Source organism: Mauremys mutica, chromosome 4 (genome assembly GCF_020497125.1).
Source record: "Mauremys mutica isolate MM-2020 ecotype Southern chromosome 4, ASM2049712v1, whole genome shotgun sequence".
Lineage (NCBI taxonomy): Eukaryota > Metazoa > Chordata > Testudines > Geoemydidae > Mauremys > Mauremys mutica.
Genome location: NC_059075.1, coordinates 22,933,829 through 22,959,580, shown reverse-complemented (window position 1 = coordinate 22,959,580; position 25,752 = coordinate 22,933,829). Strand labels below are relative to the sequence as shown.

At 43.2% G+C, this 25,752-nt stretch overlaps 1 long non-coding RNA gene across 2 annotated transcripts in view; it reads right to left on the bottom strand.

Annotated features, from left to right (window-relative positions):
- Positions 1 to 25,752, bottom strand: part of LOC123369294 — a 264,984-nt gene that overhangs the window by 232,774 nt on the left and 6,458 nt on the right. For both annotated transcript variants that reach the window (XR_006578988.1, XR_006578987.1), the window contains exon 2: positions 8,574 to 8,648. This is a non-coding gene — a long non-coding RNA (uncharacterized LOC123369294). The remainder of the gene's footprint in view (positions 1 to 8,573; positions 8,649 to 25,752) is intronic.

Sequence of the window (25,752 nt, the reverse complement as noted above, 5' to 3'; positions counted from 1 at the left end):
TAAAAGACTCCTTTCTGCAAACATTTTCTAATCCATTTTTTTACCTACCGGAAAGAACTCAAACTACATTTCCTAGAGCTGCCTCTGCAAACGGAAGGCGTTCTCTCCATGTCCAGCCCCGGAGAGAGCAGCACATGACTGCTCCTACGAGAGTGCCTTAAAGTATGGAAATCCTCATGACAGGCTTTAAACAGAGGGCCATTTCTTCAGATTGGGTCAATCTGGGTCATGCCATCACAGATAATTATGCTACACCAATTTATAGCAGTTGAGTATCTGGCCCAAAGATTAAATAGAGAGATTGGGAGGGTGTTTAGAATTACTGCAGGCCTCCTCATGCTCAGCTGCACACCGTATACCAGGGTGTGAATGAGAATGTATCTGACAGTTCATAATTTGTTTGCCATAAAAGCATTTCAATCTCTGGCCTGCTGACAACAAACATGGTACCTAAAGTTATTTTCTCTTAGATGGTGCAACTGTACCGTAGCAGGTAAATTCTAGGGTAATTTGCTAGAGACAATCTCTGGGCCTATCTTGCGAACACTTACTACCAAGTAGGATGACCAGATACCAAGTGTGAAAAATTGGGATGGGGGAAGGGGTAACAGTTGCCTATATAAGACAAAGCCGATAATATCGGGACATCTGGTCACCTTACTACCAAATATAGTGCTTACTATCATGAACAGCCCTGCTGGAGTTGCTCACTGTAATAAGCAGAACACTCGGTGAGTATTTGCAGGATCAGATCCTGTAACATTTTGAGCCAGATAATAGCCTTTGCTCCTGCTGAGTAGCACTTTACTCCACAAGTGGCCCCACTGACACTCTCCATCAGGAGTTTTAGAATCTGACTCTAAACAAATAGAGGCACATTGATACCCAAGCTTGTTCAGCTAGGAATCACACAGAAGAGTCTATTGTTAAAATTCCATAATATATCATTTAGTATGAGCTAGCAAAAGTGTGGTAGCAGGGCTGGTAAAGATCTTTTATCACCTTAAAACACTGGGTGAAGGGTTAAGCAGAGTCACAGACTTGCTGCCAAACAAACGTTATGGTTCTCGTAACAATGAACTTTCTTTGTAACAGGATGGGTAAAAAGTTAATCAACTGTGTATTATGATCATTGCATTCGTAGGCTGACTGGCAAGATTAAAATCTCACCATTTAACAGCAATCCATAAAGAACAAACAGATTGACAGGAAACAGCAAAGTTGTGTTAACATTTTTTTTTCAAGAGCACATATTTAGGAAATGCCAGACCTCAGTGTAAAATGGACAATTTGTGGAAACTACAGGATACAATGATCTACAAATACATATTTTCCCCTCCTTGCTGCTCATTGCCCCCTTTGGCTTTTTGATTGAGACCATCCTCTCCTACAGCATCAATCTCACTTACTCAGGTGGGCACTTCCTGAAGTCAATGGAACCCTTTCCTGGCGGTAAAAGAAGCCAGATTTAATTATGGGTGTTACACTGTCTGGAGTGGCTCACGACCATGAGTGTCAACCTCAAGGCAGACTGTCAAAAGGCAGGGCAGAAACCCCAAACTGGTTGTATGTTCTATAATTAGATTTTACCAACCCAGCAACAAGTGTGAACTCCTAAAGCACTAGCACAGTGTTACCATGGAGTCACAGACAGACATTCCCCTTGCACATTCCAGTCTATTGTGCTACCCAGACAAATTGCATTATGTGATAGATAGTCACTTTATACCAAAAATCACAAATAATATTCAGGTTACTCCCAGTCCAAAAGAAGCAGTCACTTACCCCAGGTTAATTGTACTCGGATCTCAAACCAAAGACAATGCCTGAAGCCAATCCTCTAATTAACTCCTATTTCTTTTCTTAGTTAATAAATCTTTAGTTAGTTTTTTACAAGGTCAAAACAGGAAACATACACACACCAAAATGAGTTACAGTCTTAGATTTTAAAACGTAATATAAGCTTCTATAATAAGCAGCTCTATATGTTCTTTAAGGCTGACCCAAGCCAAGCAGCATGTGGACCTTTTGCTTACGTTTAGGAATCTTTGCCCCTCAGAGTGTCCAGACAGCGTAAAAGATCCAGTTTCTCCTTGTCAAAGATTTTATCCCCCCCACACCCAGAATCCAAGCTGATGGGACAAGCATTTCTGCATGTAACCTCTTCATGGGGGGGGGAGGTGGAGGGGGGGCGGGAAGAGCAATCGACAAAGTCTTTGTTCTACAATGGACCATCTGGATTCAATAGTCCTTCCTGATGAGCAGGAGACCACGTCTCTTGGGATACACTAATATTTCACACTTGGTGATGCTTCTCCCCTGACTGTGGGGAATTTACAGTCTTAAACATTTTTTATAGTTACAGAGATAACATTAAACATTATAACATGGGATATAGAGATTGTAAGTAGGATTAATACAGGCAGCATCCTGCAAGCATTCCATAAAGCACACCAAACAAATTGTTATAACTCTAATATTTATTCTGATAATGCTAACACACAGGTAAGCCTGACTCATTTCCATCTATGCATTTGTAAGTGTTCAATGAGGCCTAGGAACCTTTGCCTGAGCTGGGACCTGGTCTGCCAGCGTCGCAGTGGGATGCTGCCTCCTGCCTAATAAGAAGTACTCTTACACTGAATTAGTAACACCATAGCAAGCAGTGAGGATTGGATCCAAAACCCATTGAAATAAATGAGTCATTCCAATTACTTCAGTGGCTTTGGATTAGGCTCTAAAAGACTATTTGTATGCAGTCCCTGGTGTTTCCCTTGGTTTATTTAAAGAATCATTTCTCTGAAATCCAAACAGCAAGGCTCTATTTTTTTTAAACATTGTATCAGGATGATAGTTCTGGTTTGGTTCAATGTTCGTGTTAACTAGGGTCAACACATGCCTAAAAATTGCACCTGAGGAGAAATCCATCACAGCGTAAATAATCACTGACACAAGGAAGAAAAGAGAGCAGGAGAATATGGACCCTGGACTTCAGAAAAGCAGACTTTGACTCCCTCAGGGAACTGATGAGCAGATCCCACGGGAGAACAACATGATGGGGAAAAGGAGTTCAGGAGAGCTGGCTGTATTTTAAAGAATCCTTACTGAGGTTGCAGGAACGAACCATCCCCATGTGCAGAAAGAATAGTAAATATGTCAGGCGACCAGCTTGGCTTAACACTGAAATCCTTGCTGATCTTAAACACAAAAAATAAGCTTACAAGAAGTGGAAGATTGGACAAATGACCAGGGAGGAATATAAAAATATTGCTCAGGCATGCAGGAGTGAAATCAGGAAGGCCAAAACACACTTGGAGTTGCAGCTAGCAAGAGATGTTAAGAGTAACAAGAAGGGTTTCTTCAGGTGTGTTAGCAACAAGAAGTCAAGGAAAGTGTGGGCCCCTTACTGAATGAGAGAGGCAACCTAGTGAGAGAGGATGTGGAAAAAGCTAATGTACTCAATGCTTTTTTTGCCTCTGTCTTCATGAACAAGGTCAGCTCCCAGACTACTGCACTGGGCAGCACAGCATGGGGAGAAGGTGACCAGCCCTCTGTGGAGAAAGAAGTGGTTCAGGACTATTTAGAAAAGCTGGACGACAGATGACAGATCATGGAGTAATGGTCTCAAGTTGCAGTGGGGGAGGTTTAGGTTGGATATTAGGAAACACTTTTTCACTAAGAGGGTGGTGAAGCACTGGAATAGGTTACCTAGGGAGATGGTGGAATCTCCTTCCTTAGAGGTTTTTAAGGTCAGGCTTGACAAAGCCCTGGCTGGGATGATTTAGTTGGGAATTGGTCCTGCTCTGAGCAGGGGGTTGGACTAGATGACCTCCTGAGGTCCCTTCCAACCTTGATATTCTATTAATAAAAACTCCTAGACTATGGAAGAGTGAGCTGCCAAACCCTTTCAACAGCCAACACTCTGGCTCTACTTGTAAATAACATGTACCTAATAGCTTGTTGCTCCTTTTTGACCTGAGCAATTAGTCAAATTTCAGGGCCCTAGGATGGTCCAGTTGGGAGCAGACATTGGTGATAGGTATTTCTTTGATATGGTTTTATTTACAAAGATATAGAAAATTCTGTGTCTTTGAATGCAGGAGGAACCAAGAACAAAAGGAGAAATTTCTTAGCTTACAGTCCCAAGCCTCTTTAGCCAACACCAGACCTAAAAGCTCACTCTTTAGCTTTTCACAGGGTCTAGGGTGACCAGACAGCAAATGTGAAAAATCGGGACGGGGAGAGGGGTAATAGGAGCCTATATAAGAAAAACACCCAAAAATCAGGACTGTCCCTATAAAATCAGGACATCTGGTCACCCTGGCAGGGTCACACTGTGTTCACGGGCTACTGCTAGGCTTTCTTGCTTTTAGCCTCTGTGTCTCCCCGTTTTTGACTGTTCTCAGTTTGGGTGTGTTCTCTCAGGGCATGTCTTCATGTACAGCACCACAGCAGCCCGGCTGCACCAGTACCGCTGTGCCACTGTAGTGCTTTAGTGAAGATGCTACTACACCCACAGGAGAGCTTCTCCCATCTGCATAGTTAATCCACCTCCCCAAGAGACGGTAGCTATGTCAATGGTAGGGGCAGGGCCAGTGCTACCATTAAGGCAAACTAGGCGGTTGCCTAGGGCGCCAAGATTTGGGGGCGCCAAAAAGCAGTGCCCCTAATTATTTTTTTTTACACCGTTCCTGGGCTGCGCTGGCGGAGGTACGCTGACACGTGCGGCTCAGACTCCCTCTCCCAGCGCAGCATCCGCTCCACTTCTCCCGCCTCCCAGGTTTGCGGCGCAAATCAGCTGTTTGGCACCGCAGGCCTGGGAGGGGAGGAGAATTAGAGCAGGGGTGAGCTGGGGTGGGGAGCTGCTGTGGGGGGTCCTCAGGGCGGGGGTGGGTGGGCGGGGAGCTGCCACAGGGCTGGGGGGGGGCACAAGGTGGAAGTTTCACCTAGGGCACGAAGCTTCCTTGCACCGGCCCTGGGTAGGGGTGCCAATTAGGGGGAGCAGGGGAGGAGCAGGGGGGTGGGAGCCCACCCCCAAGTTTCATACAGGAGGTGTGTGAGCTCCCAGGAGGAGCTCTTAACTACAGTACAGCATTAGTGTGAAATGTAAGTTCTGCAGAGGAGACGTGTCCTTGGGTAGGGTGTCAGTATTTGATTTACAGAGGCAGGGTGATTTAGATAAGAAAAGGAATCCCTAGGGGTGGGGTTGGGGGTTGTTTTAGAGGGAACGCAGGGGACTCCGAAAAAATACAGCCACCCTCTGAGCCAAAGTTACATTCAGAAAAGGGGGAAATTTGGGAGGCATAGGCGAAAAGTGGTCAAAACCAGGGAAATGGATAGCAGTGGTATAGAGAAGCTCCCACTCTACCTGTGGTACTTACATGGTCCCATCACCATAGTATCTGAGCACCTCACAGGGTCTAACCTATTTCTCCTCACAGCCCCTCGGTGAGGTAGAGCAGTGCTGTTACCCCCATTGTACAGATGGGACACTGAGACACAGAGAGACTAAAGGCCAGATTTTCAAAGGTATTTAGGCACCTAGTGGGATTTTCAAAAGCGCCGAGTTTAGGTGCTTTGTAAACCCCACTAGATGCCTAGCTGCATCCTTGGGTGCCTAAAAAACCTTTGAAACTCTGTCCCTAAGGCACTGGCCTGAGGTCATACACAAAGTCCATAGGGGAAGAGTAGAACTGCCAAGTCTTTGAGGGCTAGCTCCCTATCTAGCAAATCAGCCTCTCTCTCTGCTGCAGGCTGCAAAAAAAGAGGACTCTGAAAAATGGGAGCAAAACAAAGGTGACCAGTTCTCTGAGACTCCAGCAAATGGTTCCAGGAGGTTGGGATGGATGTCATGGTTGACAGCATGAAAAGCAGCACAGAGGTCAGGAAGGATGGAGAATGAGAGTCAGATGAGAGGAGATCACTTAACTTTCAAGAGGTGGCAGATTTTGCCCCATGCTGGTTTGCAGAGCAGTGGCTGCTGTGCAATTTTACATTTTAACTGAAAACCATTTTGTTTTATCATTTTTTGTTCTGAGTTTGAGAAAAGGAAGGAATGAGGAAGTGTTGTATAAGTATCAGATGTGTTTATGTGTCAAATTCTTAAGGTTTCAGGTGTATCCAGGCCAATTCCAGAACAAAGAACAGAAATTGCATCCACAGAGTCCATAAAGTTGACAATTATTGTCGTGATTTGTATTATTCACTTAGCATCATCTGTGGTTCTCAGCACTGCTCAGAATATGCCAGAAAATGTAGTCCCTGAGCCAATGTGTATAAAACATGTAGCCCTGGATAAGATGGCTCAGATATTTCAGTATGAAGAGTATAGTTATTAAGCACATGTTAATATCTATGAGTGAAGGTGTTGATGGTAATAGAAGTTTTACTGGATTAAGGACTAGAAGATTTGACTCTCCCACTTTCTTTCTAAACAAAGAGCTGCCCAGAGCTTTCCTGCCTGCAGTGGCACTGATATAGTTCAGAAGTCTCCGTTTTTTTCTCAACTTTAAAATGTGGAATTTTCTTGGTGTTTAGTTTTACATATTCTCCTATGAGAACTGCAACTCAATCACTGTAGCGTTGTGTTTAAGAACCTTCTGGAAAGTAACTAGCCTTTAAACAGAAGTGAAAGTTGTGTTGCCAACTCTCATGATTTTGTCATGAGTCTCATGATAATTGTTTTCCTTAAAGTCCTAGCTCCTGGAGTCAAGCAGATATGTGATGATTTCAGCCTTCATTCTGAAAGGAAAATGAAGCGTCTAGTCCTCATGGTTGTGGAAAAAGCTTCAAAATGTGACCCCAGTGCACCCTAATGGCTCAAAAAGCAGAAGACAAATAAAAAGAATACCAAATCTATTGCTTTTACATAATCTCATTATTTTAAAGCCAATCTCATGATTTTTGGTGAGCCTGATTCATGATTTTTGTACATTTGGGATTGGCAATACTATGAAAGTGACTGGAAAGTGTCAGTTTTACTCCTGTTTAAAGTCAGTTTCTAGTCTATTATTTGTAGTGAAGTAACACCCCTAGAGCTCCTGCAGGTGCAGTATAAACTCACAGGGCCTTGCCCTCGGAGGATGTTTCCAAAATTAAATGATCTATTTCAAGCTTAGTGAACTGGAAAAAAGTGATAGAACATAATCTAGATTTTTCTACAATTGTTTCAATTGCTGCATTCAAGAGTTAGTAACAAAGAATATACATTATAATTTTAAACCTAACCAGTGTACCTTAAGTGACTTGTCACAAGATGTGAGAACATGTTAGTATTAGAGCTTAGTGGGTCTAATATTTATTTAATTCTCTTTTTTTTATATAGGCATTAGATACAGTGCTCCTATCAGCTAGTTTCTAAATTATTATCTGCAAAATACCCCTAGAGTTTCCAGGTGCCTAAGTAGTCCCTGGAATCACGGTTAAAGTTGCCCCCCAGCCCCCAACCAAAATCTGAAATGGCGCCCCTGGTCAATGGGAAAAGCCCTCCTGTGAGACATTAACACTGTCTACACTGGGAGTTAGGTTGGTATAACTACATCGCCCAGGGGTATGGATTTTTCATACCCGAGTAACGCAGTTCTACCGATATAAGTCTGTAGACTAGACCTGGCCGTACATACACTCATCTGGCCAATACCTAGTTGAACCCTCCACTCACATGGTGCTAGTTTCTGGGCAAACTCTATGAGGCTTTGAGGTGTGGCCCCTTAACTGTCTCTTGTAAATATCTTAAAGGAAGGGCTTGTTCCCACATCAGTTTGAACAAGGTTTTAACTCTAAAAAGGTTTCCCCCAGCTCATAACAATATATACACACATACACACACTCAGTATTTTCCCTAGTTGTCTATAAATGCATTCAGTTTTGTGGATTGTTTTAGCCTCTAACATAACATATATGTAAAAATATCACCTTGCGTCCTCCCAGCATAGATACAGCTAATTTTACCAGCTCTCTGTATGAAATTGCAGTATTAGCAGGAGGGAGAGTTGTGACTTTTTAAAGTGATGCAGCCTTACTGATCAATTCTCATAGTTTTCCACTCTAACTATAATGATGTTTCACTTGGGTTTGGTGTCTTGGATTCCCTTCTAATTAATGAACATACGTTCCCATGAGACCATAAAATCTGTGAGAAGGCAGAAGAGAAGTGTTCTGACAGAAACCAGTTTGACTGTGCTTCTTGAGGAGTGGGAGAAGTGGTGAATAAATGTTAGGGGGGCCATTTACTCATAGACTTTAAGGTCAGAAGGGACCATTATGATCATCTAGTCTGACCTCCTGCACAATGCAGGCCAACAGTGTCATTTCCTTACTCAGGCAAAATTTCTGTTGCTCTCAGTAGGAGTTTCGCCCAAGAGTGACAGATGCTATTCTGCCATTGAACCAAGGACCTCTAAAGCTAAAAGCATGAGCTGCCACAGCTTGACCTGAAGAGTCATACACCACTCGGTGGGCCTGCAATAGGCTCATATCCTCAGAGGATCAGGCACAGAGGGAGAGCAATGGCAGTTACAGATTTACTGCAAGATGAGACGTATGTGTGTAAGTGATCTTAGGAGATGTCCTACCTTAGACATGCTGGAAACAAGCAGCCCACATGGAGTACCAAGGAAGATTGTAATTTCAAGATGCAACGATGCCACCTAAAATAAATAAATAAATAATCGTTTCATCACCTTTCATATAATAACCTTTGGACTAATTCATTTCAAATTGAGAAATTGTTTGGGACCTGAAAAAGCAGGAAAGCTAGTTTTTCTTTTCCAGATTATGAACAAATAGGAAAATGAAGGTGAAGACGGCTGAGTTAGCTGCACAAGCCAATATTTAAAATTTCTCATGTTGACCTGACTGACATAGTCAATTTAATTTTTGTTTTGTTTTTTTAAATATTTCTTTTAACTATTTAAGTTAAAAACAATTTTAACAAAAACAACCCAATTTTAAAAAACTTGAATGTTTAACTAAATTCAAAAATTCATATGCTTGTTTTGTTAAAATATTATATGTTTGCTGTTGAAGAAAAAAATCCAGAATACATAACATTGTTGTTTTAGTTAAATAAAACAATTTAAATGTTTGTCTGGTGATGTTCTCTTCTTAATACAGCATGGCAAGAAAATCCTCCAAATATTAATGCTTAACCTGTTGAATTGGAGACAGTTCACCTCCCAATGACTTCATAAATATCTGCTTCAATTACCTTTGGTAAATGAAATAACCAAACATTCATTTTCTGATATAGCTGTAAAACTAATCTGAAACGTTTTCAAAATAAATCACTTTAAAAATGTATAGTGTGTACCTTCTAAAAATGAAACCTACATCTATCTCAGAGTTATGAAGAATATGTATTAAGGTTATAACAACCAACAAGAATGTAGAAATCCGTGATTAAATCGAGTCTTCCTGACTAGTGATTAAATCAAATCCACCCTGCAAGCGTGTCACAGTTTTCAAACAGTCACCATTTAAAAAGAATAAATACTGTCCCACAAAAGTTTTTCCTTTTTTTCTAAAATAAGGATGGGGGGCAGAGGGAGGAACAGGTCTTTCAAGTCACACTACACCAAGATCCAGGAGCAGCAACATTCAAAATTAGGCCATTGACAAGTCTGAGAATCAAATCTCCCATGACTTGCCATGACTAGAAACCCATACACTAGAATTCTAGGCTTCTCTGCATTCACTGTTACCCATGGCAGGCCACAAGATAGAATATCCTAAACTGGTTACATCCAAGAGATGTTTATTTTATTAAGTTCTCAGTGAAAATTAAGGACTTGAAGCTGGACTCTATTGTGTGGACATTCATATTGCACTAACCAAATTTTTAAAGGCCCATAACCCTGACTGTTTCTTTTGTTCTGTTTCTTTGGGTTTAAAGTCAGATTTGACCAGGAGGTTTTTCCTGCCATCTTCTTGTCTAGTTTCATTTTGAAAATGGACAGCAACCAGGAAGTTTGTAACTGTTGTTACTCACTTCAAACTCATTTGTACTTAGCTAAAGGCATGATTTAATCAGTTACAGGTTTTTTCTCTAGAGAAACTCAGCTTTACCACAGTTTACAATTGCGGCCTACATTACTAAATTCCAATGGCATTTAGCTTTTCATGGCCCTTCTTTAGAGTGGTAACACTGTGCTATAGGTGATAGGCAGAGAAGGTTTTAGGACATACCAGGTGGTGTTTCTGAAAGGATTCATTGATGGACTTCAATACCACTAACGGAAAATTGCAGAATGCTTTTAATCTCCAAATGATGCCAAGAGTTAGGATTTCCCACTACCAATTCATGGAAAATACTTTCATGCTAACTTGGAAGTTCAAGAAAGACTCCAATTAGGGTGACCAGATGTCCTGATTTTATAGGGACAGTCCCGATTTTTGGGTCTTTTTCTTATATGGGCTCCTATTACTCCCCACCCCGTCCCGATTTTTCACATTTGCTGTCTGGTCACCCTAACTCCAATCCAGCATTGCCAAAACTCCCATTGATCTCAATTGAAGTTCTGAGATGTGCAAGTGTAACCCTCTATCCAACATACATTTATCATACCCTTCTGCCTGAGCTCAGACTGTCAAAGTCTTATCCTTCAGTGCTGGAGATTCCAAACACTTTTAAACCTCTTAATGTAAGTGGACACCTCAGTCCTGACTAGGAGAGGCATAAAAAAGGCGAAACCAGCCAAAAAGTATTCCAAAGCATTATCATCAAAAAATCTTATGGAAAAATATTTTGATAGGAGATCTAGATCAATAGTAATCAGTTGTATATCCAGAAACTCCACATACCATTTAGAAACTATTACCTGTGCTAAAAAAATAGCAATCACCACATTTACAACAGCCTTGCAAAATTCTACTGCCTATTCACTCAGGCTAAGTAATTTTCTTTTATGTCTATACAATTTTTTAAATTGTAATCATCATGGCACACATCAAGCAAGCAGATTTTGTATCGGAGCTAGAAAGTTTTCATAACAATTTGGCAACGCTGCCTTATACAATACATTAGAGAGACAAGGTGGGTAAGGTAATATCTTTTATTGGACCAACTTCTGTTGGTATGAAAGACAAGCTTTCAGAAGCTGGGCCAACAAAAGAGATTACCTCACCCCCTCTTCTCTCTAATATCCTAAAACCAACATGGCTACAACACCACTCAGGTAGTACCTGTGAGAACTGTGAGATGGTGAGTCAGAGAAGAACAGGATATTACATGTGTATTTTCAGTTTGTTTTAAGAGGAGAAACACATTCTGTGAAAAGGTGCCATCTCCTGAAGACTAGGGGCTTGTCTTTACTCCTGGGAGACTGACGCTGCTGATGCAGTGGGTGTCGATTTAGCGGGTGTAGTGAAGATCCACTAAATCAATGGCAGAGCACTCTCCAGTCAACTCCAGTTCTCGAAGAAGAGTAAGGTAAGTTGACTGGAGAGTGTCCCTCATCGATGCAGTGCAGTGAAGACACCGGGTTAAGTCAACCTAAACTATGTCGACTCCAGCTATGTTATTCATGTAGCTGGAGTAGCGTAACTTAGGTCAACTTACCCCGGTAGTGAAGACAAACCCTAAGAAAAAGAAAACATAGCAGGAATTAAGGATACTTACTGCTGAGAAGAAAGAAGCAATGCAATAAAAAGCAACAAATTGCATTATGACCCTGCTGGAGCTGCAGCACCACCTCTCTGTCCAATTAAAGGGCCCATCCCCCAGAAAGGCATACTGAGGAAATGTTCCTGTAAAAAGCTGTAATGGGCTATTAGGATAGTCAATAAGGAAGATGCTTGTGAGAAAGGGGCTGTGGCTGTTTCTTTGCACCATCACTTTGATCATAGATTCTATGGTAACGCTCTTTTCCTAATTTACTGAAGGTCATTTTACTTTTCTTTTAGCGCTCATGCTCGCTACATTTCAAATATGGGGCTAAATCCAGCTTATCTCCAGGAAGGCCACTGTGCGAGCAGGGCAACCAGATTTTGGCTCTTGATCTTGCTTTCTGCACCATTCTCCAATATAACGGCTAATTAAGGCCCAAATCCGGGAATCCCATATGTGCACAGTTTTAAGCATATGTGATGTTCAATTGAAGTCAATGGTGCTACTCATATGCTTAAAGTTAAGCACCTATATGTACGTGTTTGCAGGATCAGGGCCTAAAAGTGCTCTCTCAGGTAGCCCAATGCACATACACTCATCATGCACAACATTTTAGCTGTAACAGGACACTTAGATGCCAGGGAGAAAAGTACCTTTGAAATGCAACAGACAGACAAACAACCCCTCTCCTTTTGCTATGCAGTTATAAAGGCAGCTCCAGAGATCAGGAGTGACTCATATTGTGTAGACCAGGGATCAGCAACCTTTCAGAAGTGCTGTGCCGAGTCTTCATTCATTCACTCTAATTTAAGGTTTCACATGCCAGTAATACATTTTAATGTTTTTAGAAAGTCTCTTTCTATAAGTCTATAATATATAACTAAACTATTGTTGTATGTAAAGTAAATAAGGTTTTTAAAATGTTTAAGAAGCTTCATTTAAAATTAAATTAAAATATAGAGCCCCCCGGACCGGTGGCCAGGACCCGGGCAGCGTGAGTGCCACTGAAAATCAGCTCGCGTGCCGCCTTTGGCACACATGCCATAGGTTGCCTACCCCTGGTGTAGACTGACTTTCTTCTGCCACTGCCCTTATATGCCCTCAAATGATATGTAGGGGTCTAATGTTCACAGACTACATTCCTTTTCTATTGTAAAGAACTTGTACAGATTGCTAAACGAGTATTATTGCAGCATGTAAATTGGTTACAATCTCTGGCGTCTGGGGCACTAAAAGTCTCTAGATTTAAAAAAGAATTAAGCTTCATGTTAAAATCCAAAGCAATGGAATGACTAGGCTTCTGTCTCCATCGGGAACTAAGTGCAAGCTGTTACAGAAAAAATAGCTTTTACTGCTGATATATGAATTTTAAAAGAGACAAGTGTGAGCAAACAAAAGCTGTTTCATCAAATACTGTGATAGGAAAATGCAAGAAAAAATGCCAGAATGTATGATGTTAAATAGATGCTTTTATTGGTATTTTTTAACCCTTTCACAGTCAGTGAGGTTGAAAACCGTCACATTGATTACATTATTCCCATGCAGTGTATATTCTATTTGCTTTGACCTGGACAAACCAAATATTTTAGTCGACTTCAAAGTTTGTTTCAAAACAAAATTCCCCTGGGACACAATTATTTGACCATTTGACTTACATAGCCAAGCAGAAAGATGGCAATGTACATAGTAATCTTCTTGGAGTGACTTTTGCAACTTACAGAGAGAAGGTAGGTGAGGTAATATCTTTTACTGGACCAACTTCTGCTGGTGGAAGGTACAAGCTTTAAAGCTACACAGAGCTCTTCTTCAGGTCGGGGGAGGGAAATCAGAGCAACTGAGCTCAATTCTAGTTGGGACAGATTGTGAATCAGAAAGGGTAATGCATGTTGTAGGCAGTCACTTGAAATGAAGTGGGCAGTTGAGGGTTAGATTGTCATGCATGATGCATAAGGGATCTGAAGTGGGAAATTAAGGAAAAGAGGCAGTGTGGTGTGTTACAAATTGTTGTAATGAGCCATAAAATCAGTGTCCCTGTTGAGTCCCTGGTTTTAGGTGTCTAGCCAGGGAGCCGACTCCAGGTTTTTTGCCACCCCAAGCAAAAAAAATAAAAGGGGGGGGGGCGGAGTGCCACTGCCAAAGCAAAGAAAACAAAAAAACCGAGTGAAGCCCCTTGAAAAGTGTTGCCCCCAAAGGAACGGGAGTGCAGCCCCTTGAAAAGTGCCGCCCCAAGAACGCTGGTGCCTAGAGCTGGCACTGTGTCTAGCAGAATTATGAATTTTAGTTCCCAGACAGGCCTTTTGAAGGTATTGTGCAGGTTTCCTCTGAGGATGAATGCAGAATAATCAGCTATGGCACTTTGTGAAAAGTGCTTGCTCATGGTGATGGGGTGTTTTGGTCTTTTATCATATTTCTATGTGAATTCATTCAAGAACATAGTGCAGTGGCCCCCAAACTTTGACCTCACACACACCAGCCCCCCATCCCTGTCAGCATCCTCCTCCCGAAGCCGGGCCGTGGCTCCGGGAATGGGGGTGCAGACAAGGGTAAGGGGCTGAGGCTGGACCCACAGGTGGGGCTGGGGGTGGGGCCAGGAGTGGAGCCAGCAGCCAGGGCGCCAAGCCGGCAGCCCGGACCCCAGGTGCAGGGCTGGGAGCAGAGGAGCCCCAGGCATGGGAATAGCAGCCTGGGCCGGCAGCCAGAGCCAGGAGCAGAGCTGGGTGGCGCTCCCTCCCCACCCCCTTTGAGGGCTGGCCCAGGCCCCAGCCGTGCCCCCCTCAAATGGTCCTCCATGCCCCCTTAGGGGGTACGCCCCACAGTTTGGGGACCTCTGACATAGTGATTGTCTGGTTTCACCCACACAATTGTTATGAGGCACTTGATGCAGTGGATGAGGTACACCTCATGTTGTGATTCACATGTGTAGGAACCATGGATCTTGCAAGGTGCGTTGTGGGGGATACAGATCATTGTAGCAATGGAGATATGTCTGGAGATTTTGCATCCGTTGTTCTGGCAAGGGATTGGTGCCACTGTGAATTGGTGTGTCCTGGTCCGTGGGGAGCTTGCTTTGATGATGAGCTTGGCAAGGTTGGGGGGTTGTTTGATGGTCAGAAGAGGGGATTCAAGACAGATTTCTTGCAGGAAGTGGTCCCCATCAAGTATGAATTGTAAATTGTTTGATGATACCCATATGGGTTCTAATGTGGGGTGATAGGGGTGTGCGGTCAGTGGGAGTTATTTTTCTATATTGAAGCAGGTTCTTCTAGGGCAGACGTGGGCAAACCACGGCTTGCTCTGGCCCCTGAGCTCCCGGCCGGGGAGCCTAGTCCTCTCCCCCTCCCCCGCAGCCACGCGGCCACGCTCTGGCCTGCTGCTCCCACTGGGCAGCGTGGGAAGTGTGGCTCTGGCTGGGTGTCACTGCTGCGAGCTCCTGCTGCTGGTAAGGGGGCAGGGAGCGGAGGGGTTGGGTAAGGGATCAGAGGGTCTTGGGGGGCAGTTAGGGAGGAGGGGGCAGCTGGATGGGGCGGAGGTTGCGGGGGGGCGGTCAGGGGATGGGGAACAGGGAGGGTTGGGAGTGGGAGTCCCGGAGGGCCTGTCAGGGGGTGAGGATGTGGATAGGTGTCGGGAGGGCAGTCAGGGGACAGGGAGCAGGGAGGGTTGCATAAGGGGGTGGGATCCCAGGGGGCAGTTGGAGTGGGAGGTCCGGGGGGGGGGGTCAGGGGACGAGGAGCAGAGGGTGGTTGGATAGGATGTGGGAGTCCCAGGGGTCTGTCAGGGGGTGGGGATGTGGATAGGGGTCGAGGCAGTCAGGGGACAGGGGGGTTGGATAGGGGGCAGTGGTCCCGGGAGGGGGCGGTCAGGGGACAAGGAGCAGGGGGGTTGGATAGGAGGCAGGGGTCCCAGGAGGGGGCGGTCAGGGGACAAGGAGATGGGGGGGTTGGATGGGTTGGGGGTTCTGAGGGGGGCAGTCAGGGGATCAGGGACCAGGCTGTTTGGGGAGACACAGCCTTCCCTACCCCACCCTCCATACAGTTGCAGAACCCCAATGTGACCCTCGGGCCAAAAAGTTTGCCCAGCCCTGTTCTAGGATATTTGTATGGCCCTTTCCTTGATGCAATCTACAGCTGATATTTTGCAACTGCTGTTATTTACATGCCATGAGCACTTTCATCTGTAGACTGTTTATTGGGTAGTGAGATAAATGGGCTGATTGTGTGTGACAATTAAAGATAAAATGTTGCCAAGAGCCAACCACAAGAATAGGCAGGCAGGGATTTATAGGGAGCGAGGATAGTTAAGCAGAGCTGGCAGAAGGGCCGAAACATATAAACAATTGATACCTGAATGAGACTGAGACACATTGAGTTATTAATTTATATGGCACCTCTCGTGATAATCTCACTGTACATGGTTTATATATAGTAAGGCAAGAAACCATTCCCACATATAAATACTCCACAGCCCCAATCAATACTGTGGCTTTACAAGGACAGAGTCTAAAGCATACAGCCACAAAGAGGATTTAGGTGCAGCATTGCAACACCTCACTTTAAGCACCCGGCTGCCTAATGGAATCGACAATTTAGGCACCCAGGATTCCTATACAATGTATGGGAAGAATTAGGCACCTAAGAATGGGATATACAAAAGCCAGTGAGCTGAGCAGGCAGCTGCCTAAATTAGCCAATAAGTAATGCTGAAGAGGGGGTGTGGCCCAAGCCTCACCCCTCAAAGGGACATAGGCACCTAAGTCTGTGCTGCAGGGAGCACCGATCGCCTCTCAGGAGTCACAGGCCGGAACCCTCTCCTGGAGTTAGGCACCCGAGCCCTTTCTCACAAGCAGTATAATAGCAGCAGACTTACACTGGAGCACTCCCCTAGGCTGTAGAGACCCAGGTCCAGTTCCCACTCTGCCTGAGTTGGAGCAGGGATTTGAACCCACATATTTTAGTTCTCAGGAGAGTGCCCTAACCAGTGAGATATGGGCTATTCTGGGATGGGACCCTCAATCTCTCCTGCTGAAGATGTTCCACTGTATATAATTAAATAACCACTGGAACGAGTGCTTGAACTTGGGCTCCCACGTCCCAGGAGAATGCCCCAATCACTGAACTATAGAATATTTCTCTGGCCCACTGAATATTTAGATACTTATACTAAGTGGAAAAGCTTCAACAGGCCATGGCCCAGTGCTTAGGACGCTCGCCTGAGAAATGGGAAACATGAGTTTAAATCCCTGTTCCAAATCGGGGGGTGGGGATTGCTTACCTTGGGAATTTAGTTGAAGCTCTGATCAAGAAATCAGGGTGGAAATCACATTAAATGTTGTCTTCTAAAATCTAAGGTTTAGAAAACATGCCCTATAGTGATAGACTCAAAGAGCTCAATCTATTTAGCGTAACAAATAGAAGGTTAAAGGGTGACTTGATTATTATCTGCAAGTATCTGAATGGGAAACAAATATTTAAGAATGGGCTCTTCAATCTGGCAGAGAAAGATATTACATGATCCAATGGCTGGAAGCTGAAGGGAGACAAATTCAGATGGGAAACAAGGCATAATTTTTTATGGTGAAAGTAATTAACCATTGGAACAATTTACCAAGGATTGTGGTGGATTCTCTATTGCAGACAATTTTTAATTCAAGATTGGATTTTTTCTAAAAGATGCGCTCTAGGAATTATTTTGGAGAAATTTTATGGCCTGTGTTAGCTCAGACTAGATGATCACAATGGTCTCTTCTGGCCTTGGAATCTATGACTCTCCGGTAACTGTTCCAGCCAGGTCAGAAATACTGCAAAGATATCCTTTATTGTGTTGTTATAGAACTTCTGCGTGGAATCCAGCCCCTTCAAAACAATGAAATATAGAAGAAGCTCAACACTGGGAACTGAGGATTATAAATTCACGCATTATACAGTGGGGAAGAGAAGAGTAAAGAAAACTACAATGTTCTCAGTACCTCCTCTCAGAGTATCTTGTTGAATGTGTTTATCTTTTAGACTGCAAGCTCCTCAGGGCAAGTACTGTCTTTATTTGTGTTTTGTACAATGCCCAACACATCATAGTCAGAACGCTCTCATTATTGACCCTCAAAGTTGGATATGTTTGTATTTTTTTCTGAACTGGTGCACCCAACCATGTAGCATTTGATGAATCTAGTCAAAAGAATAGCTTGTTTGGTTTAAACATTGGACTGTTGAGAATTGCCTTTAATCCCTTTCTTCTGTTATTGTATCTCTGCTGGTTGGCCTTTAGGTTGGGGGTGGGGAGTGTTTTTAAACTGATTTTAGTTTAGAAGAAGGGATAGTAAAGAGGTATTGGCTTTCTTTTCTATGGCACATCACCCTAGTGCCTCACAAACATTCATTTTCTCTATTGTTTTTACATAAAGGCCCCAAACAGAACAACATTTTACTAGGCACTACACGCATACAAGGAAACACTCCCTGTCCCTTACAGTTTACAGTTGCCACAGTGATGAATTCCTCCTCCTAACACTCCTGTGAGTTGAAGAGACACTACTAGTCCTATTTTACAGATGTGAAACGAAGGCCCAGAGAAGTTAAGTGATTACCCAAGGTCACACAGGAACCCTGTGTGAGAGCCAGGAAGAGAACTCGGGTGTCTTGAGCCCGAGGCCAATGCCCTAACCACAAGACTGTCTATCCTCTTTTAGGTTACCAGCCATTACAACTTCATCGACTACAAGTCAGTGGTTTTCAAACTATAGTCACTGCAGAGCCCTTTCTGGTGGACCACAGAATTAAACATTCTGGGAGCCAAGCAGTAGGAGATAGGAGAGCTGAGGGGAAGAGGCCCAGCAGGAGCAGATTTCTCAGTTACTAGTTAAAGAACCACTGCTGCAAGTGCATTTTAAAGTGCTTGCAAATTAGTATTGCTCCTTAGCTACTACACAACACACATCTGGGCACATTGTATGCTCTTTCCGTGCAGTCTTTGGGTTAGCTATTTTTAAGGTACTTTAGATGAGCTTAGGTTGATTATAAAATTCCTTTCTGAAAATTCTCTTTGATGCTGTGAAATTAGCATGTCTGACACAAAGAATACATGGTCAGGCTTTATATTCAGGCACCATTTAGAAACAGTATATAAAGGGTTAGTCAAAAGTCGTCTTAATAAATGGTTAATCATTTTTTATAGATTGTTACTGAGTCCCACAGGGCAACAGGTTGCTTTTTATCATAACTGATAACCATCTAGGACACCTACTACTGATGTGTTGATCTAACCACCTATAACACATACTGCTTGTTAGTAACAAGCTTACAACAGCTATTAATTATTTATATAAACTGTCGACAAACAGAGCCTTGATATAAAACTGGTGACAGGGTACATCTTGTCCTGCAGGTATGAATTAAATGATTTAATCACAGCCCTCCCGAAATGTCTGTCAGCAGGTTGTGCCAAGAGGAGTGATCTCTGCTTATTACGTAAACAATAAAGCTGCTACTTGCACTGGAAAACTCTCATCCACTGAGGTGAAAAGTTGAACCCAGTGAGTTGCACAACAGTGGGATATGCTGGGGAGGTTTCCCACTCCTGACTGGTATAACGATCTATTTGAGGATCAGCCTGAAAAAGTAGGTTGATGAAAAAGTGCTTTCCTTTTCTTAATACCAGAAGCTCCATTCATCCCTGCTGGTGGGAGAGGAATTTCAAAAGCTATGTCCCCTGTGCCATTGCACTCCAGAAGGGATTCACCCCCAGGGAAAGGCAGGTAGTGCTTGCAGCGCTGCTCTCCCATAAAACAGCTGTCAGGTCATGGCTCTACAAGAGCTCCAGCAGCACTGGGTGTCCAGGGATGCACTGAATCAGCACATTCCCTGGACACTTCCCTTCCTAGGCCAGCTGCTCCCACTCTTTGGGCTGCCATGACGGCAAGCCAACGGCAGGGCAGGACAAGGGAATTCTTGCACTCTCATAATCCCATTTCCAGTGGACTTTCGGCTGCTAGGCTCACACATAGAATTTTGTCTAAGAGTTGGGAAAGGGAAGGTGTGAAAATGTTTATTTTCTACTTTATCAGGCATTAACTGTAGTCAACATATATCCCCAGTGTCTTATGCTTTTTGCCACATGTTCGCAGCAGGGGTAGATTTTCTGAACTCTGCACAGATACAATGCATCAGGGACATAGGAATCAGGCAGTTTTAATACAGACGGTATTTCCAGAAGCAAATTATGTAGTAATCTTAATCCTTGCAGCCCATTCACAAAATTCAACGTGGTCCAGTTAAAAGGTATTAGACTAGGATACCGGAAACTTAGGTTCTGTTTCTGGCTCTGAAATTAAGCTGCTGTGTGAATAAATCACTTCACCTCTGTGTGCCTCTTCCAATCCTTTGTCTGGCTTGCTTATTTGGACTGTAAATTCTTTGTGGCAGGGAATATCACTCACTATATGTTGATGCAAAACATATAGTGCTATGGGGCCCTGATCTTTACTGGAGCCTCGAATATGAATAATAATACAAATAATAACCATAGTAATTTTCTACCATTCTGAAGGGTTGTAGAAGTCCTGCAGGATCAGAGAATCCATAGAGAAAGGGAAAGCACTGGAAGCAGAGGTATAGACAATTTAGTTGGTGAATTTCTTATCCCACAGAGAAATCTTGGAACCAAATGTTGCACAGGGTTAATTTCCAATACCCTCACTCACACTGAATAGCATCTTATATCATGTGTCACAGTCTGCGCCACATGGCATAAGGGGTTTTCAGGATCACCCCCATGAACAAAGAAGGAAAACTGGAGGGTGATGTCACTATTGGGGCAGAATTAAGGTTATTCGGGAGCTTTAAATCTACATATACTTACAAATGTTTGGGTTTCTTTTAGCAATAACCTGAACTGTGAATTTCCTCATTTTCTAATGCAATTTTAACAATACAATTACAATGTTTGTGTACATTGTTTGTTTGTGGGGTTCCTTTTGTAGAGGATGTTGTTTTTCTTTCTCATCCCCAAGTTACTATTAGTTCCTTGCAAACTTAACTCCCGTTTAGTTTTTTATCCAGGATTCCTTATAATAAATGTACACTCCCCAGCATGTGGAAGGAGCATATTGTTTTCCAATTAAATAAATAAATGAAATACATTTCTCTCTTAATCTTACTTTTCACTATCTCCTTACTACTTTTCATCATTTATCGCTTGGCTAAATTGCATCTGCAGTAAGAAATGCTGGGCATACGAAAAAAGATATAGTTCAACTGAGACAAGATCCCAGGACATTATTTTCTGTCTGCTGATTGGCTTTCACCAAACTCCTCCTGCCCCTTTTTCCAATCATCTGATGATGTGGGTTTAAGCCCATGAAAGTTTATGCCCAAATAAATTTGTTAGTCTCTAAGATGCCACAAGGACACCTCATTATTTTTGCTGATACAGACTAACACGGCTACCACTCTGAAACCTGTTTCCAATCACAGTCATTCTGATGGCAGCTCACTCTCCCTGCCTTCCATACAGTAGTCCCTCTCTGCTCTCCAAACAACCCTTCCTCCCCCACCTTCTCAATACACCTCTTCCCCTTGCTCACACACACACACACACACACACACACTTCCCCTGGTCCCACTCCAACTACCATAATAAAAACAAACATTTACAGAAATCAAATAAATGATCATTGATTAAAAAAAGAAGAGCTAACAAGTAGCATGTCTACCATCACCCTGATCACTTCACTGATGTATAGATCCCTTTTCCCCTCCTCATACACACACACCCTTTGAGGCAGGGACTGTGTCTTCCTACATGTTTGTGCAGCACAAAGCACAATAAGGCCCTGTTTGGGGTTTTCACAATATAAATCATAAATAAATATCTTGTATTTCCCTGTGTGCTACAGACAAGATAATAAAAGAGGAAGAAAATGCCCACTTGGGAATACCGCTTAGAAATTATTTTTACCCAGCATTTCCTTGTCTCCCTACTCCAGCTCAATAATCACTCATTTTTTACCTTACACAAACAAAATATTGCAGCTTTCATTACATCATCTTTGTCTTATTTCTTCAATTATGTGATTAAGAACAACTCTGGAATTGTTTACGTGCCTTAAAATACCCTTTGCCATATGGGTATTTGGCAATATGCAGGACCAACAGCTATATAATGCAGAACTTCTGAGACATTTCTGTATTTAAGTCTGATAGCAAGCAGACTTTCCTCAGCTCAGTGTGCATACATTCACAAATGGTTGTAATATCTGCAGTAAGACTATACTTAGGTGACAAGTCCAAGAAGAGGGTTAATGTTGCCTTAAGCTGATCAGATGAACAAGGTAGTCACTGTAGTGGCTTTAGCCTACTTTTCAAGAGTCCTAGACAAGCATGTGACTCACTTGTAAGTAGAACAGTATTCGTGTATAATTCAGAAGGCATGATTTTCAAGAAATTTCAAACAAACCCAAATAAAAGCCATTAGGGTATTTTCAGGATTTGTTGGTAGATTTTCAAGAATTTGCACTTTTTCTTCTGCTGTAAGTCAAGGTATTTTTGTTGCTCTCTTTGTTATTTACAAAGTGAGGGACTAGAGACACAATTACTATTTGGTTACATTCATTCTTTTCTACTCTTTAAATGCCTTCATATACTTTAACTAATATCTTGTTCTCGATATTGTTGGCTTCTTAAACATCTTTAGTAATGGCAAGGTGGAGAGATAAAAGACTTGGTCCAACAAGCCATCCATGACCCTGACTCCCATGGGCTTTGAATCAGGCCCAAGGTGTGAGGAATTCCATTAAAGTCAATCGGAGTTCCACAAATAGACTTGATGGGCTACTCAACCTGCTTCTAGCCTTTTAATTTTCTATGACAGTACAATACTGCTATTCACATTGGGTGAAATCCTGCCCCCCACAACAATCAATGACAAACTCCCATTGACTTCAGTGGGGGCTAGGATTTCACCCATGAGGGTTTCATCTGATATTGCAGAAAAGTTAATTGGACGTGCTTTGTATTAAGATCCAGAATGGAGCTACCTCCAAGAGTCACTGAATGAAGGTTCCCTAAAAAAAAAATGTATCAAAAGAAAGAGGTATGAATGGCAAATGTTGAATTTACCAGCTCAAATGCATAAGCAGTCATTTCCAATTTTTCACATAGCTGATGCAATTTCATTAGCTGTTGAAACACAATTCTAAATTATTAACAGGGGATCTGTCATTTCTTTTCTTCTTCACATCCCACCCATTAGGATGCAGCTGCAAATCACTCAGAAATCATTCATCAACTTCCCCGGAGGAAACTTCTATTTTATAAAATGAACATTTATGCTTTGAGACGCCCTCCGTAAACCTTCAACCATTTTCCATAATTGGGTCTTTCCTTACTACTGGTCACTAGTCTGAAAGCATGTTTTAGCCCTTGAAAAGCACTTGTTGTCCCTTTCTAAAATATGCTTTTGTCAATCTGCACTGAAGTGGAAACTATACATTTGTAAATGAAGAAAAGAGCGGGGTTTTATTATTTAAAACAGTAAAGGTAAATCTAATTGCCTGAATCCTAGCATCTTACTGTTGTTGTTCTTTAAAGAAATCTTTATGCCAAAAACAGCAATAAAATAGACCAATTCCTAGTTTCCTATGTTACAGCCAACAAACTGATTACATTAGTGGATAACATCAGCTCTTTGGAATTAGGCTGCTAGCTGAGGTGAAGGTCTTATTATAGTCGTGAGTTCACACCATTATGGTTAGCATTGTCAGCATTTCTATTATAATGGCCTCTTCTGCTCTTTTTTCGCAAAGGGTTATACTGTGCACATAAAATTAACTTCATGCTGAAACACTGATGACATGATTCCAGCCCCAGGGTACAGGGTGTTGTTTTTTTGTTTTTTTGTTGTTGTTGTTGTTGTTTTTAGCACATTTGAGACAAATAGCTTTGGCTGTTTTAAAAATTCACACTTGATTCTGCATTCCCTGCACACACAGAACTAAGGAACACCGGACTCAGTCCTATGAGTTTAAAAAGAAATGTCTATTTAAAAATTGTTTTTCACTTGTATAATTAAAAATTGGCTTTTAATTCAAATTAAAATGTGATTAATATCATCTACATGTTAGGGTGCAACTGCTTTTGGAATTATACACACAACAATCAAAATGGGCAAGCGTCCTTTACCTAGTGACCACCATTTGCACAGTTAATACATTCTGCAATTGACATAGCACGTTTCCTAAAAGCAGTGCAGTGATCACATTACGTAGTATAAATGTCTAACAAGAGATGAACACAAAGACTTGGGTTAGAATTTGTTTGAACAGAAGCAGCAAAATGTGTGAATGTTCGACATGAAGGTTTTTGCACCATGCTCTATCTGGGCCTTGCCACGAAGACTCCATGGAAACCACAAATAGTTAACAGACATATTTGGTAACCATAACTGGCCATCAGAAGTTCGTCACACTTATGCTCTATATTTTCCACTAGTACTATGTCTGATTCCAGATCCTTTGCAAAAGTCTTGTTCAACAGAGAAATAATAAAAAATAAGGAAACAAGGGCCAAGCTACCTCAATCACCACCTCTTCCTCTGAACTCCACTATAGTAGCTCAGCAGGGGGTTGGACTAGATGACCTCCTGAGGTCCCTTCCAACCCTGAGATTCTATGATCCCAAGGGTGAAACTGTACAGAGTCAAGCACAGAGCATTCTCAGCAGAGGGCCCTGAATTGTAGAATACACTGCCACTAGAGGTCAGGAAGAGCCAGAGTCTTGCAATTTGCCAGGCCTGGCTGGTACAAAACTCATCCCACTAAGCAGGGGTGGGCAAACATCTGGGTATGGAAATTGTATGGTGGGCCATGAATGCTCATGGAGTTGGGGTACGGGAGGGGGTGAGGGCTCCGGCTGGGGGTGCAGGTTCTGGGGTGGGGCCAGAAATGAGGAGTTCAGGGTGTGGGAGGGGGCTCCAGCATGGGGTGCGGGTGGGAGAGATGAGGACTCTGCTGGGGATACGGACTCTGGGGTGCAGGAGGGTGGGACTGAGGAGTTCAGGGGGTGGGGATCAGGGTTGGGACGGAGGAGAGGGTCCAGGAGGCAGGCTCCAAGCAGCGCTAACCTCAAGCAGCTCCCGGAAGCAGCGGCATGTCCCCCCTCTGGCTCCTAAGTGGAGTTGCAGCCAGGCAGATCTGCGCGCTACCCTGTCTGCAGGCACTGTCCCTGCAGCTCCCATTGGTCTTGTTTGCTGGCCAATGGGAGCTGTGGGGGTGGCACTTGGGGCAGGGACAGCATGCAGCGTCCCCTGGCTGCCCCTACACATAGGAGCTGGAGCGGGGACATGCTGCTGCTTCTGGGAGCTGCACGGAGCAAGCCCCCGACCACGCTTCCCAGTAGGAGCTCGAGGGCTGGATTAAAATGTCTGAAGGGCCGGATGCGGCCCCCAGACCATAGTTTGCCCATCCCTGCACTAGGGTCTTTCATACAGCTACAGAGACCAGTACAAAAGCCTGGTAAGATTTCCTCCCCCTACCCTCCCTGAAAGACAACCACAAAGAATAATATCAATTCAGAAGGCAGCTTAGAATGGATAATGGTTCAGATTTGGACACAGATATAAATGTGACTCTTAATTTTGCATATGGCACCTAAACACGACAGTAAAGTATGAATTTAAAATGCACCATACAGAGATAGTTACGCACATTGTACTCAGTACCCAGACATGGTTCCAGCTCTGCTTGTGCCCTAGAGAAATTTTCTTTTCTGTCAAGGGGCATCCATGCTTCCAATCAAGTTCTGGTGTGCCCAGCTCAATCCCCTCTGTGCTCACTAGGCCCTGTAAGGAGGCAGACATCCACCCCAAACCCTGCAGGGCCAGTACACATACTGCCCATTCACCTTGCTTTTGCCATCCCTTACCAAATAACCACTCTGGGCAATCATCTATTTAAAAAGTAAAGCTCACTCTTTTCACTTGTTCAGCACTGTAGGGCCAGCACAGCCTTGGGAGAGCGAGGCGGATTCTGCGTGGGCTCACCCATCTTCAACCGCCATCATGGCTGAGTGATGGTGCAGAATCCAGAAAGAACCGAGCTTGACTTTCAGATCCCAGGGGGAGCTGGCCGCGCAGGCTGGCAGGGGAAGAAACCGAACCTCCTC